The sequence below is a fragment of the Leptidea sinapis genome, chromosome 16 (assembly GCF_905404315.1).
Source record: "Leptidea sinapis chromosome 16, ilLepSina1.1, whole genome shotgun sequence".
NCBI lineage: Eukaryota > Metazoa > Arthropoda > Insecta > Lepidoptera > Pieridae > Leptidea > Leptidea sinapis.
In genome coordinates, this window is record NC_066280.1 from 13,304,810 (window position 1) to 13,318,877 (window position 14,068).

The 14,068-nt window shown below is 33.8% G+C and overlaps 1 protein-coding gene across 2 annotated transcripts in view; it reads left to right on the plus strand.

Annotated features, from left to right (window-relative positions):
* The first annotated feature begins 5,103 nt into the window (after positions 1-5,103).
* The window catches only part of LOC126968742 (uncharacterized), a 57,701-nt gene continuing 48,736 nt past the window's right edge, over positions 5,104-14,068 (plus strand). For both annotated transcript variants that reach the window (XM_050813854.1, XM_050813852.1), the window contains exon 1: positions 5,104-5,317. The gene's annotated coding sequence lies outside the window, so the exon portion shown is untranslated. The remainder of the gene's footprint in view (positions 5,318-14,068) is intronic.

Below are 14,068 nucleotides of genomic sequence, written 5' to 3' on the forward strand. Positions count from 1 at the left end.
CCCAGGCTGTCCGATCATTTAGATATTCAGCAGTGGAGTAATAGGATTTACGAATTTTTTTATAAAACATTTAAATTTATTTATAGATAATGCCTGAACAGTGGCTGGGACTTTATTGTAGAAGTGTATACATTTACCCTTAAAGCTATTATGTATCTTATGAAGCCTACTAGAATTAGTTACATAGAGGAGGTTTTTAGTCGGTAGGGGGACACCCGAGTCTGACATATGGGCCCCGTTTTGGTGTCTTCGATACGTAAATGTATATTCCTCCTCTCCAAAAAAAAAATCAGGGTCGTGACTATAAAGCCGTTTGTGTAATGGTGGCAGAAGACATGGCCCGCTTACATTACGCGTAGAATGCAGGTGTGTGGGTAGCCACAACCTACATGCTAGGCTAAGACCCTGGAGTTACTGTAGAGTCTCCGCGGTTATTGGTGACATCATATTCATCATCATCGTATTTGGGATTGCAAGATAAGCCGCCTAGCCCGTAAATACTTGACTTGAACATTCGAGAACCCAAGTGGATCAATAAAACATAATACGTGTGAAATAGTGGTGACTTACAAACACAGCCAGTTAAATATAATTGCACACAAAACTTGAATTGATATAATATTACTACAACTATTCGCAATACACTTCCTTATTAGACCAGTCCCTACGTTACGTAAGTAGTTGTAACAGTAAATCCTGTCCTGATGTAAGAAGCATTTCTCTAGACATGTGTAGTGAGCTGGTGACATAACCAACCAGGGGCGTGCATTAGTTTTCTAGGAAGGTACTGTGGATCTAACTAGTCGTAGTTGAGCTTTGGAATGTCCAAAGATTACTTACCGTAGGTATTTACTGCCTTATTCATAATAAAACGCTTTTCGAAGGTATAAAGCTATATTAGTTAAAACTGCATATCAATGATATGCTGCAAATCAGCAATATTCACTGCTATGCAGACGACAGCACAGGGCATGCTTCCTACACCGGCCGTGCCAACATGTCCCGGAATAGCGTCGACGGGAACCGGAACAAACTTGTGTCTGAAATCGAGACTATGCTTTGCAAAGTCTCGAAATGGGGCCGACATAATTTAGTCCAATTCAACCCCAAGAAGACACAAGTTTGTGCGTTCACCACTAAAAAGTCTCCCTTTGGACTTTAGTTATTTCCATAGTATTATGTCCTATGGTATATTGCTATGGGGCAACGCTGCCGATATTAATACAATATTTGTGCTGCAGAAGAGGGCTATTTCTTGCCTCGCACAGCCACTTTGTGGAATCAACTACCGGCAGCGGTCTTCCCGAACAGATACGACTTAGGGACCTTCAAGAAAAAAGCATACTCCCACCTTAAAGGCCGGCAACGCATTTCTTGACACACTGTTGTTGTGGATGTCCATGAGCGGTTGCCTCACCTCTCCCCATCCCGTGAGCCTCTTGCCCGTTTAGGGGGTAAACTCATATATAAAAAAAACGTGTTATAAGTCTTACGAACGTTCGATAAAATTCCTTATTCATATTCGTTAAATAAATCTCCCATAACTACTACGGCTCTATAGTACGCAATGTTGCCATTTCGTACGAAAAAACATGATTTTAACTAATTTAATGAGGAACTGTCAATGGAAACAGACATATTTACAATGTCAATGGTTTGTCAGTTGTCAAAAGTCGATCACAAAATAAGTCAAACTTCAAAAATCATAGTTTTGTAGTCTGTCGGTTTTCAATCTATTACGGATATCCAACAACTTTGAGCGGGAAGCTAGGTATATAACACAATATTTAACGTCAAATACTAGACAACTTATCGATGTCGGCCATGTTTGTTTGCGTTCGAGTGCTTAAAATAGGTTTATAGAAGGATCCTAGCTACTATAAGTCACGTCAGCTTTATCGAATAGATTATGAGCGTTTTAGCTCTAATATGCGATTATGAATACAATTTCTTAACAAGCGTATATTAGCGATGTTTTAATTCTCCGCTAAGTCATTATGAATAATACAGTTAGTATCTAGCGCAAGGAAATTTTTTATGAGTGGGTGTTAAATTGAAGTTTGGTAATAAAATAAGGGAACCATATTAAACTAAATTTACTTTAACATTAGTGTTATTATTATTTAGTTTTATAAAGAGGTAGGCACTGCCTAATTGCCTATATGAAATGCACGCCCCTGTAACCAACAGTCCCCTTTTATTCCAATCTTACAAGATTACGGTATATTTTACGGAAAGACATACCAAAATAGCATTGTATAAAACGAAATAAATAAGTACTAACCCCCTTATTCATAATGGTCTGCTAACTTTAAACAGCCGCTAAGGAGTTTGTTTTTTCTCATTCTAACTTAGGTCAATATCAGAAGACAGAGTGAGAATTAGCAATGCTTTAAGTTAGCAGACTATTATGAATAAGGGGGTAAGTCCTTAAATTTAAATTGTGAGTCCAATGAATGTTTCCGTGCCTTTGTAGAAGAAGTATCGTTTAATAAATATCTTTTTAAATGAAACTTCTTAAGATGCGCTCAGTATTTTTTTTTGTAGGTAATAAATGACACTGAGCTGTAACGCTCGGCTATGTAACGTTCCTTCGGGTAAAGTCAGCTCGAGTCTGTAATGTCGGAACGAATCAAAATTTTCCATAGTAATTAGTACAATTATAATTGAAGCCATGATAACCAAATATATAATTACTAGCTGACCCAGCAAAAGTTGTATTGCCATATAAAAATTTTGGGGTATAAAAAATAGATGCAACCGATTCTCAGACCTACCAAATATATCGTACTACAATAATTGTATGCGATGCCATCTTGCAAGTCTATAGCGGATTTGTAGATGGAACGGAATAATATAAAAATCGCTATACAAAATTAGTTGTAGATCGTAGAAGGGCGAAAATTTGAAATTATTTTTCAATCCTGAATAAGAATAAAAAAAAATCTCAAAAAATTTAAAAATATATATTTAAGTGTACCCTTATCATTTAGGGGTATCAAAAATAGATGTTGGCCGATTCTCAGACCTGCCCGATATGCACACAAAATTTCATACAAATCGGTTCAGCCGTTTCGGAGGAGTTTGGCAACAAACACCGGGACACGAGAATTTGGTATATTAGATAATTAATAAAATTACACAAATCACCGTGGTTCTATAATGCTGATTAATTTTAAATACTATTAGAAATCATAAACTTAATATTGTAAAAAATATAGTTGGCATATTATCGTTTTCATTCAATTATATACATCAGTCATGATAGTACCTACCGGGAAAAGATCAATAAAACAAAATGTTAGTTATTCATTCAAATTTATTTTAACGCTTCCCTCTTCAGAACATTCACTTACTCCAACCAATAAGCCAATAATCAAAAACGCTTCTACCGAATAAAAACGTGTGCCTCGAAGTGGTAATTTGAGTTTCGGAAAAAGAAAGATGTCGGCTGAAGCCATATTATATGTTGAATGAGGTGGTTGCCCGATGATATTCGATAAGTTTTTCGTCAAGAATTTGTTCACATGGCCTGTTATTATATAAATTACATTACTTTATAACAAATCTGTCCGTCGAACTATATGGCCCACTGCAGCTTAAACTTCGCAAAAATTTAGGGCTATGTTGGTGACTTTGGTTCTCCTGCGAATCTCCTCATTTGATTTGAAGCAAAGAGAATTAAACATCTTGAATGGAGATACAGCAAGATAAGATAAAATTGACTGTTAACCTCTATTTTGAGCAATGCACGCACACTAACACAAAGTGACATACAAATCGCAAGTGTAAGACGTAGCTTGTCACGCACACTAAAGGAATAAACCTACATTGTTTTCATCGGTTGTCTAGTAGCAAGAGGCTCTATCTAAACGTATAAATTATCTAAGCCACGGCCCTTGAAGGACAGTAAAGGTTACATCTACACATAGCTGCAAAAAATCATTGTATTTAGAAACTATAAGAAATGAGGTGGCTCTTAATATTGTGTCTGCAACTGTAATCAAATATCTATCTATATATATAAATTAATTGCTGTTCGTTAGTCTCGCTAAAACTCAAGAACGGCTGGACCGATTTGGCTAATTTTGGCCTTGAATTATTTGTGGAAGTACAGAGAAGGTTAAAAAGGTTGGAAAAATATAAAAAATACTCTGAATTAAATAAAAACATCAATTTTGATTTTCATATGATGTGTCCCCCGTCGTTCAAATAAAAATAATAGTTTAAAATGAAAAACTAATTAGAATTTTTATATCTTTCTAACTTTCTCAGGAGGTAAAAAATAAACTTCTTTAAAATACGGTTAATAATACTTTTAAGTTTATTTTATACAAAAAATTAGGTCTTTTATTTATCGATTGAGGCAGTACTAAGTCTGCCGGGTCAGCTAGTCCGCAATAAAAATATTTGCATTTCAAAATCGCTTATTTTTTTAACCTCATAACTGCATAGGTACAATGTTTTCTGTTTTAGGTTTGGCGCGTACAATGATAATTGCACTTCTGACATGTAAGATAGTAAAGCTATTTTTTTTTATTTGGAGAAAAAAAAACAATTATCTAAAATCTAGGTACATTTATAATATATAATGCTAATGCATGCACTAAGATTTAAAGTTTCTAATGTGACAAGGACAGTTTAACATCACTTATAATATCAATTACCAACAGACTGTAGTAAAACCCTTGGTGTGACGACGAGGAAAAAAAATTACTCGTAGTCACACTGGTGTGACAAATGTGTGATAACTGAAAAAGAACATTAAAAAAACACTAATGTTACATAATTTGTAAGCTTCATTTTAGATCATGTATTGCAGTAATTCTCTTATTTATTATATTTTAAGTGCTAATTTGATATCTAATTGATTCTAACATTGTATCGAACAATACTGTAATAAATTGAAACATGCAACACAACAAACCAATTTCCGTTACCCTTTACGCAAACACGGGAAACATCGATGTAAAAAGCCGCCAATTGTTCCCAACATCACGTAAGTATACAAGAAAATCAAGGCGAACGTAATTTGTTTTTTATCAGTTTTGAAATCAGCCCAACAATGACAACAAACTTGAAACCAGCATTCGTGTGCCGACCGCTTTACCGCACGGTTACTTTAATATAATTTTATACACAGAACGACCATTTTAAATTTTGCGCGGGAAACTTCTTTTTTTTTAAATCTATACTGCAGTGTGCCAGTATCCAATACAATTTGTGAAAAAATGACTATCTATGGCAAATTAGTTCAGATTATTTTGATCAGTGTGTAAAAAGCAGTTCTGTTGGACATTGACAATCTCTTTTATAGGTTTGTATTTTTATTTATATTAGTTTTTATTGCATTTAAAAAATATTCATTTAGATTATTATTGTTCGATCCAATAAATGAGTGTTAAGGCAAAAAAAAATGTGAACTCATGAATTTCACGAACCTTCAATATTTTGTTATGATGACCTCACTAATATATTATTTATAAATTTTAAACAAGTGACCTTGATTTTTCCGTTTTACGGCATTTACATATATTGTAAGCGTTGGTTCTTAGATACTATTTAGATTTGTGATACAAAATATCTATTAGTCACCTACTAAAAAAAATGGGCGAGGAGGACCGATAACCGTATCCGTCACCTCACACAGTCTCCTGTAAAAACAACACAGAAGCGATCCTGGCCTTTTAAGAAAGTAAACCTTCACAGACTATTTTTAACCGACTTCAAAAAGGAGGTTCTTCCATTTCTTTTCGTTCTTCTTCAATTCGATCGGTATTTTTTTTATGTAAGTACACCGATTTCGTTGAGTACGATTTACGTAATTCTTCTTTAGTTCCATGCAATATATCTGCCATTTGGTCCCACAAAATTTTTACATAGTATGGCCCAGCAGTTTTCATTTTTAACCGACTTTAAAGAGCAGAAGGTTATCAATTCGATCGGTATTTTTTTTATGTATTTACATCGATTACGCTGAGATTTATCATCCGATTTACGTAATTCTTTCTTTGTTCGATGCCAAATATATGCTATTTGGTCCCATAAAATTTACATAGTTTAGTCCAGTAGTATTCACTTTATGAACATTTATATGAAAATTTTTGTCTACCTGGATGACATAATTGTTTTCTGTGTACTTCTTTTTGGAGTTTTAATTCAGGTTGATTATATTTTATTATTAACTGGCACTAAAACGTAAAAAATAAATAAAACTACGTTTAAAAAAACCGACTTCAAAAACTGAAAAGTATCAAATAACTAAAAATTTAATTTAATACACCTCTTATGCAAACCTTTACGTTTAATATAATAATTGTGTACGATTTTTTTAGGTGTTTTCATTGAGTTTGATTATGTATTCGTAGTTTTTTTTATATAAAACCAATGTTTAATATCAAATTACTTGTCTATGCTACTTTATCATAATGCCAGACAAATGAAGCGTGCTTAAAAAGGTAATAAATAGGTACTATGATCAAATAAATATTTTTTGTGTGACATTTATTGATGATAACTTTGATAATTTATACTGCTCTTGCTGTTACACAAGCGATAAAAACAGGCCAGGAATATTAGTTTGGTGTGCGTGCAAGCTACGTCTTACACTCGTGATTTGTATGACACTGTGTGTTAGTGTGCGTGAATTGCTCAAAGACAGACAAAGCTCTCTAGAGGTTAGTTCTAATGTCAAATTTTTTGACGTTTACACAGCTGTCATAGTCTATCTAGAATGATAGGTATATCAAGAAGGTGGTAATTCAGAGGTGATTATTGCAAGTTTCCTTCTTTCATTTGGATTTAAATTAATTTGAATTTGACTTAAACATAAATTATCTGGAATTATTAAACATTGAATTTTGGCGAGATACCAGTGGGAGGCTTCTTCACACAGGAAACTGGCTAGATTATGGGTACCACAACGGCGCCTATGTCTGCCGTGAAGCAGTAATGTGTAAACATTACTGTGTTTCGGTCTGAAAGGCGCCGTAGCTAGTGAAATTACTGAGCAAATGAGACTCTCTTCTTATGTCTCAAGGTGACGAGCGCAATTGTAGTGCCGCTCAGAATTTTTGGGATTTTCAAGAATCCTGAGCGGCACTGCATTGTAATGGGTAGGGCGTATCAATTACCATCAGCTGAACGTCCTGCTCGTCTCGTCCCATATTTTCATAAAAAAAATGCAGATAAATAGTTTTTAAAAATTATGTGTTGGGATTGTGGTGAAATAATTAATCTACTAAGTAATTTACTTAACAACTAACTTATATTGAGGACCTTTTATTTTTGGTACTGTTTCTGGTACCGAGTATTTCATTTATTTTACAATCGTTTAAACATGAACTAATATTTTGACTTATAAATTATAACAGATTAAAAAAAAGTCTACCTACCAATAAGAACCACTAAAAATGTTTTATGTATTAAGGCGCTATAGTCCTAAGAAGTAACATTTTTGAAAATCTACTTAAAATACTTCTACAAATACTACGGTTCCAATTTTTTTACATGTTTACCTTCATTTCTTTATCTATATTATCGCAGTTTCGAAAACACGATTGCGAAAAGAAATCTAGTTTTTTTTTTTAATAGTCTTTTTTTTTTGAATTGCTTATATTATCATAAAACTATGATAGCTATAAACACAAAACTTATTTTATTGGATAGTTTATTAGTATTTATAAATTTTCCTTGTGGGTTTAATCAGTACGCTTTGTGAATTATTTTATATTAATTTTCTTCCGGGGTGGGGTTGTTGACCGCATCGCTCGGCTAGTGTCTCAGCCATGCCCGAGTCGAACGTATATCTACCGCTATAGATAAATACGTTCGAGTGATTTTTGCCTAAAGTGTTGGGAAAACCTCGCCTTAACATTACAAAATTATAAAATGTTTTTTTAATTCGAAGTTTAGAAGTCGCGATTGCGCAGTAGTAAGTTTATTATATGGCAAATATTATTATTTGGTGTTTAATGCTGACATATTTAATACGTAGAACATTTAGTAATTTATTGACAGTGGTTCCTAGCCCCGATCTTAGATGCCGTATTGTTATTGGCAAGTGACAAAAAGGTTTCTAAAAATAGAATTTAAATACACAAAACTAACTTGAAGCGAACGTTTATTATGTGAACAATACCTATTAAACTTATAATTAAAGTTACTTTTAAATTAATTACTTTTAAACTTGGATTTCACCAAAAAATCTTTAGCCAAGTATGAGAACGGAAAGGAATATTATAATTGGAGGTGTTCGCAACGGCTATATATTGAAATCGCGTTATAACGATGCGGTATTTTTAAAACGCCTATTATTTTTTATGCTATAATATATTAGTTCACTTCGTTATGACTTATGACGTGTTTGATTATAGTTGCTATTCGTTACAGAATGTTGATGTATCGTGCACTTTTCAGTATTATTCTATACATTATTGTTGTGTGAGCTTTTAAAAGTGCTTACTAATAATGTAACCACTTATTAAAAAAATTGAATTTCCTTTGTATTTTTATACAGGCTTAGGACTGTCTGACTGCAATTATAATTTATGATAAAATATAAATATCTACTTATTATTTATTGATTTTATTAATGCAGTTTAAATTTAATCTTCCAGTTAGTTATTCTACTCAGTGAATACTAAATTGTCAGGCGTACTTCAAAGTGCATTGATTTTATGTACAATAGTTATTTGCAGTTATTTATACAGAAAATACTCAACCTATATCTATTTACACTATACCGATAAAAAACAAAATTTAGGTACTTACAACTTTTATAAAACTTTTTAAACTATTCTATAAAACACAATCAATTGAAAATCACAAACGCACGATAGTCAATAATCAATGTTCAATACTAATTAAAATACGTCACACGAAGTCAAGTGTACTAAGTAAGTACTTATATTAGGTTAATTTCAAACCATCCACAGACCACTAGGTCTTCAAAAGTTATAGCATTTCTTCTTTATATTTTACATATTTTATTGTCATAATATAATAAAATACTAAAAAATACGTGTGCATTTTGGGTCACCCGACAGAAGTGATAACTTAAACTAAACTTTTAAATATTGCAATTGTTTATTTTGAGAAAGCCTGCCTACCGCTGCCATATGCGTGAAAGAAAGGAAAGACAGAGAAACTGGCGCCGTAACGCGTTACGTTACGAGGCTGTTTACCCTCCTATAGGAAGTTATCACTTCAACAAGCTACATAAAAAGTAAAATAAAATATTTTCTGCGATATTTTGAAGTTAGTGGTAATTTATTATTACTAATGACTACCTGAGACCTGAGGAGGACTCGGAGGTCATAAAAGAGGGGTTTCATGTGTGTTCCAACACTAGAGGAGATCTTCCTGTTCTTCTAAGAGACATAAAAACATTGATGATCGCCACATTCTCCCCATATCCGTTTGATCGTATATTGACACACTTTTCTTGCGAACGCGTGAAAGTATCAAATTGAAGATTTTTTTTAATAAAAAGTGATGCAACATAATAATAAAATTGTTCACATTTGCTACATCACAGTAGAAAAGGCAGAATGCCGTGCTAAGTAGCCTCCAGCTGGTAAAATGCATGCGCCAATAATATGTGAAGTGATCATTATATAAGTACATAGCTAACTTATTAACGCGTCTGTATGACGCCATATTTATTCTTTTCTTAATATAGCGATGCTATTTTTTGTATCAGCTTAATGATCATGACAAAGTCTGTCAGAGGTCGCGGTGACAAACTACGCAAAACCCATGACGCGTAGTTCCTATCATTAACTTGACATCTAGAGCCAAGGTCGAACTAATCATAGTTAAAAATCTAACTACTTCTAAAAAATATTACGTGAAAATTTAGCTGCTCCATATTTTTATAAGTATCAGTTTATAATAACTTTAACATTACAATCATTTTGCGTTTTCCGAAATTATAGATAAGTAGTTTAATAGTAGTTTTCAGAAATTATAGTTTCTCTAGTGGGAGGCTCCTTTGCACAGGAAGCCGGCTAGATTATGGGTACCACAACGGCGCCTATGTCTGCCGTGAAGCAGTAATGTGTAAGCATCACTGTGTCGCGGCCTGAAGTGCGCCGTAGCTACTGAAATTACTGGGCAAATGAGATTTGACATCTTATGTCTCAAGGTGACGAGCGCAATTGTAGTGCCGATCAGAATTTTTGGGATTTTCAAGAATCCTCAGCGAGACTACATTGTAATGGGCAGGGCGTATCAATTGCTTCTCACTTCATGTCTCGTCCCTTATTGTCATAAAAAAAAGTAATCCTAGAAATATATAACTCCATTTGCTATAAGTACCAATGTCTATTTACAAAAACCCTTCTACCAAGTCGGCCTATCAAGTTACCCACGTGCACGTTTCCCTATAATAATTCTTTAAGGTTATATTTACTTCATTTATTGTACAACGTAAGTGGTTGAAATATTCACTATTTTACTACTTTAGTCGACAATAATATTTAATTTGTTATCTCGGCATACTTCAATACGTACAATTGCTACATTCACCATACTTCATACCATACCCTGTGCCTACACCAGCGCCATTGTGGAAGGTTTTAGAACTGTTATTTACAGCATAAGCTAGACACTTTTTCTACTTTTCTCCCTTTTGAGATGTTTCTCCTTGCCTCTACCCTCCATATCTCTAGAGAACAAAAACTAATCAAGACTTGTAGCCTGTGAGTGTAATCGCTCATCTTGCTTGCTAATGCAAGCGAGCAAATCATACACTTATAATATATTTTCTAGCGTATACACAACCTGACAGAACGATAAGCCTTCATCGGAGACAACCTCTCTTGGGGAGTTAGAGTCGCAGGCGGCACTTCCTTTAGAGTATGCGCTGGGATACAGCACAGAAGATGCTATCTAATTGGGACTTGTGACGTCAGAAGGATGGTCACAAATAGGGGGGTTAGTCTACATGTATAGACAAGAGATAAGGAATCCCTGGATGCCAAGAAGTGGTCCAGGTTAGTTAAAATTTGTTAGAGGGGTCGGTGAGGGCGTTCCTAGGCGTCCAGACTTGGTGGCGGGAAAGTTTTTTTAATGATAATAAGGGACGAGACGAGCAGGACGTTCAGCCGATGGTAATTGACTTCCATGCCCCTTACAGTAAGTATTGCCCGTTAGAAACTTAAATATTGGCGACAAGCTAACTGCCACTACTCTTTTGACCTGTTTTTTTGTTAGTTTCAACATTCTCTTTCTAATAATGCCCGTTAAAAGAAACCATAATCGATATCCAACTAAATCGGAATCCTTTAACTCCACTCGGAAATTTAATTGCCATCCCAAAATACTAGTGAGAGGCGCCTTTACACAGAATGCCGGCTTGTTTATGGCTACTACAACGGCGCCTATTTCTGCCGTGAAGCAGTAATGTGTAAACATTATAGTATTTCTTTCTGAAGGGCGCCGTAGCTAGTGAAATTACTGGGCAAATGACAATGAACATCTTATGCGACGAGCGTAATTGTAGTGCCGCTCAAAATTTTTGGGTTTTTCAATTATCCTTAGTGGCACTGTTCGTCTCGTCCCTTAATTTCATAAAATAATAATAAAAATAACTCCCTCGCTAATAATCTCATCAAAATGATTGAATCCCATTACATCAGGTGCAAAAAAGATCATCTTTGAGATAATGACTTTGATCTGTCGTGCTAGACGAACAACGACATACCTTTACATTAAGATGCAGTATCATTTATCACTTAAGATTAAATCAACAGAGGTAATCCCAAGGTTGCTGGTTTAGTTAAAGGTACGTTGACAGGAAACTTAAATACTAGACCAAGAACATACAAGGCATTCTAAAATATAGGGTTGGCTATCTTATATTAATAATAATAATATTAACACACTTTTTACACAAATTATCTTACCCCAAATTAGGCATATATAGCCTGTGTTATGAGTTGCAAGACAACGATATATTTAATACAATATACTTACTTAAACATACATAAATACATATAAACATACCTGCTACGTAAATACTTAATACTATTTTAAATGCGCAATTAAGTTTGGTTTATATCTAATACCTATAAGTGGTACATTTAAATGTTCTAGTGACATGTCGTAATTTTTTATAACTATATCTTATTAACTGTCCTGATATATTTTTTTATATATTTATGAATTTGTTAATAATATTTCATAATATTAAGAAATATTTCGTAAAATATGCTCCCTGTTGTTATAATGAATTTTTTTCTCAACAGAACTGTCAAACTGTGCATCAATAAATTCTCTCATAGAAAATATTTCCATACAAAACAAATATTGGAAATAAAAATAATTATGAGTCCCAAATCGAAATAAACTATACTATCTCTCAAGTTATACTTAACTGCACTCCATGAAGTAATCCCCATTTAAATCCGTTCATTAGTATAGGAGTTGTTTGGGAACAAACATCAGGATTTAAATGCCTGGATACACTGGATTTTTATATATATTACTAGCTGACTTGAAAGTAATAAAAAAAAGGATTTGAAAAAAAAAATGTTGGCGAATTCTTAGACCTAGCTGATATGTACGCCAAATATCATAAAAATCGGTTCAGCCGTTTCGGAGGAGTTTGGTAACAAACACCGCGACACGAGAAATTTAGATATTAGAAGATATGATGGCATAGGATAGTTTTAATTAGAATATTATTATTATTTAATTCAGAACCTTTTAACCCGGGGCAAGGATATATTCATAATACCAGCTGCAAAAAACAATATTGAAAAAATATTACGACCATTAGGTAAGGATATTGCAAAACTAAGCAACGAAATAAGGTGTGTTTGATTAGTTCATAGTAGAGTAAACTAAAGGGGTAATTATTCACGAATTTTATTCAACGCACCAGCGTAGCTATAGAAAGCGAAAATGCTACCAGTGTATATTAAGTAGTATCACGGACTAGTAAAAAAATAAGGACTCCGTGTCACCTTACATAACAGTGTAGCACCAAAACAAGCCGATTAACGTGTAAATACATAGCCCCACGCACACACTTACACTAGTACAGGCCGATAGGCGGCCATTATGAGAATTGTCATCGTCTGTGACAGATCAGTTTGCGTCTCAATAAAATATTTTTTAATATGCCGTCGTGCGTTGTGAAAAAGTGTAAACACGATACTATATAAGTATTTGTGGCCATATATGATTATTTAAGGGAGAAAAATATGTCTAACTGGTATCCCCCGTAACCGCACACACACTAGCATAACGGTGCTTCACTTGTTAATATCACGGCGCGGAGTCCATCTTTTTTTACTCATCCGTGAGTAGTATTAAAATCCTCTTTGCCAATGCCACTGATAATTTAGTTCTGGCAAGTAAGGACTGTTGAAAGAAACGCATAATTATATACGATTCTTCTAATATTTATAAAATTCTCGTGTCCATGTGTTTGTTAACAAACTCCTCCGAAACGGTTGAACCGATTTGTATGAAATTTTGTGTGTGTATCGGGTAGGTCTGAGAATCGGCTAAAATCTATTATTCATACCCTTAAATGATAAGGGTTGACCCACTCCTAAATATATTTTATTTATTTTTTGACATTTTTTTTATTTTTATTTGATTAAATTTCAGCATTGAAAAATACATACAAATTCAAATTTTCGCCTTTTATCTTTCGCATCATCGCCTTTTTTCGATTTTTATATTATTCTGTTCCATCCACAAATCCGCTATAGGGTTGCAAGATCGCAATCGACTGCAATAATTGTACTACGATATATTAATTAGTAGGTCTGAGAATCGATTGCATCTATTTTATATACCCCAATTTTTTTTAAAATTACTTTATATGGCAATACAACGTTTGCTGGGTCAGCTAGTTATAAGTACCTACTATAAAATGTTTACAAACAGAAATTTTGCTTATGATTGGTCTATTCGGACGTATAACGTTTCCCGCGTTTATTTGCTTGACATTTGGAAAACTTCAGAGAATTATCATTGTATTGACAGTTTTGTGAGGGATATAGTCAACATTTTCATATACTTGGTTCATTCTCATATAAGTTAATTAAAA